Consider the following 2,785-nt stretch of genomic DNA (forward strand, 5'->3'; position numbering starts at 1 on the left):
AAACAAGAGGGTGACTCCTTTACTGCCATTCTGGTGTATGTTGATTATTTGGTGATCACTGGAAATAACATGGACTCCATCTGTGCAGCTAAAACATTTCTGTCATCTCAATTTCACATGAAAGATTTGGGTGAACTCAGGTACTTCTTGGGGTTAGAGGTTGATAGACCACAGGAGGGGATATTTTTGTCTCAAAAGAAGTACATCATGGACTTGCTCACTGAATATGGTCTCCTAAATTGCAAACCTCTAAAACTCCCTATGGACAGTCACCTGAAACTCACTCCAGATTCTGGTGATGTTCTTGAACACCCTGAGCAGTATCAGAAGTTGGTGGGAAAACTAATCTACCTAACCATCACTAGGCCTGATATCTCCTTTACTGTCCATATTCTAAGCAAATTCATGCACAAACCCACAACAGTTCATTTTCAGGCAGCAAAAAGGGTATTAAGGTACCTTGCTGGCTCTCCTGACCAAGGCATTTTACTAGCTAACACTTCTGCAGCTAAACTCACTGCATACTGTGACAGTGATTGGGCTGGATGCCCTTCTACCAGAAGATCCACTTCTGGATTCTGCATCCTCCTTGGTCATTCCCCCATCTCTTGGAAATCAAAGAGACAATCTGTTGTTGCAAGGTCATCTGCTGAAGCTGAATACAGGTCAATGGCCTTAACTGTGTGTGAGGTTATGTGGTTGAAACAGTTACTCAAAGACCTTGGATTAAACCATCTCACCAACACTCCTATCATGTGTGATAATCAAGCTGCCCTGGCTATAGCTGCAAATCCAGTGCACCATGAGAAAACCAAGCATGTGGACATTGACTGCCATTTCATCAGAGACAAAGCTACTGATGGGGTCATCAAACCAACCTATGTCCACACCACTAACCAACTTGCTGATGTGTTCACTAAGCTGCTGTCAACAAAGCAACACAATCATCTTCTTTCCAAGCTGGGAGTGTGTTCTTCCTCCTCACTCTCAGCTTGAGGGGGAGTGTTGAGAATAGTGGCCTAAATGAGCCACTAATGAAGCCCAACCCAGCCTAGAGTAGAGTAGTAGTTGTTAGCCCTTTCTGCTGCTTTCTCTTTATGCTATCACATGTGGTGGTGTATCCACTATTTTGTCCTTTTCCTTAGTCACATGTCTAGGGATTAGTGAGGTGTTTTAGGGCACCAACTCCCATGCTGATACGCCGCCTATATAAGGCATGTAATGCTCCTTGTTTTGAGCAGTTTTTATCACAAAATGAATGAATGAACAAGCTGGGTTGAATGGCTAAATATCTCTGTGCATTGCTGGAGTTTCAGAACTTCAATTGTTCTCAAATGTTGTAGTAGTAGTAGTGATGAAGGATTGGAGGGATCATGTGATAATGTGATAATGTGAAAATGTGATATAGCAAGCTAAGTGGTGAGTTGCTGGAAGTAGGCACGCATATACATGCATGTATATCTTAATTGATTTACAAGTTATAAATAATGGTCCATATAACATTATCATATAAAATAAATTTAATTCAATAATAAAACATTATCATCTGCCATTTTCCACCTTCCTCTGGCCTGTGATTTCTGTAAATTTCAAATTGAATTTTTTAGAAGTAGTTTTATTAATTGCATTGACTCTCATATCCTACCCAACCAATACCGAGTTGAGAGTTGGCAAACTCATTATTTGCGGCCTTATATTTCTAATCTACCTCACACTTCCATCTCCCACTACTTCGATCATACGTACTAGTAATACTGAAGCATCTTAGATGTTATTAAAAAAAAAAAAAAGAAAAAAAAGCATCTTTAGATGTTCAACCATTTTTACGATTTTTTATTATTAAAAACATAAAATAAAAAGAGCAGTTAGCACTAGCAGGAGTAGCAGGGAACAGCCAAGAGCAAGCTAAGGCCATGTTCGGCAAAATTAGCAGTAGCGGGTAGCGGTTAGCGGTTAAGTAGCGGGTAGCGGTTAAAGTAGCGAGTAGCGGTGAATAGTAGCGGGTAACAGTTAGCTGTCGAAGTAGCGGTAACTAATATGAGTGTTCGGTAAAAGTAGCGGTTGATATTATAAAAATAAAAATAAAAGCAAGAATATTATTTAAAACTTTATTATAAATTTGTCAAACGCTACCTGCTACCTTAACCGCTACTAATTTTAACGTTTGACAAAAGCTACCCAACCGCTACCTCAACCGTTAACCGCTACCTAAATCGCTACTTTACCAAACACTTACAAATTTTACAAGTAGCGTCTTGACTAGGTCAAAACGCTACCCGCTACCTCAAACGCTACCGCCGAACACGCCCTAAATAGTCCAACGTAACGTAGTTCAATCTTAACATTTAACAGATGGTTTCTGGTAAATCCCAGTACCATGCTTTGCGGCATATATGACTATGTCATATAAAATTATTAATGGGGCATGGAGATTCGACTTTAAAACTTGTTGTACGCAAGTTCTCAATCTTAACCACTATATCAATACGTTATTGGTACTACATCGTCTATATGTGATTTGTGCATATAATATAATTAATATAATACTTCCTCTGATTTTTAATACTCGCAACGTTTGTGTATTTTACAATATTCACATATTATTTTTTGACAATTGTTTATATTTATACGTAAGATAAAACATAATAATGTAAGATCTTGTTAGATTCGTCTCAATTTGTGTTTTCGAAATATCAACTTTTTATAATTTTTGCTTAAAGAGAATAAAAGATATTAAAAAATAAAGGTTTGCGTAGGCATGCGTGAAAGTTACCAACGTTGCAAA

The sequence above is a fragment of the Spinacia oleracea genome, chromosome 5, assembly GCF_020520425.1.
Source record: "Spinacia oleracea cultivar Varoflay chromosome 5, BTI_SOV_V1, whole genome shotgun sequence".
Classification (NCBI taxonomy): Eukaryota; Viridiplantae; Streptophyta; class Magnoliopsida; order Caryophyllales; family Amaranthaceae; genus Spinacia; species Spinacia oleracea.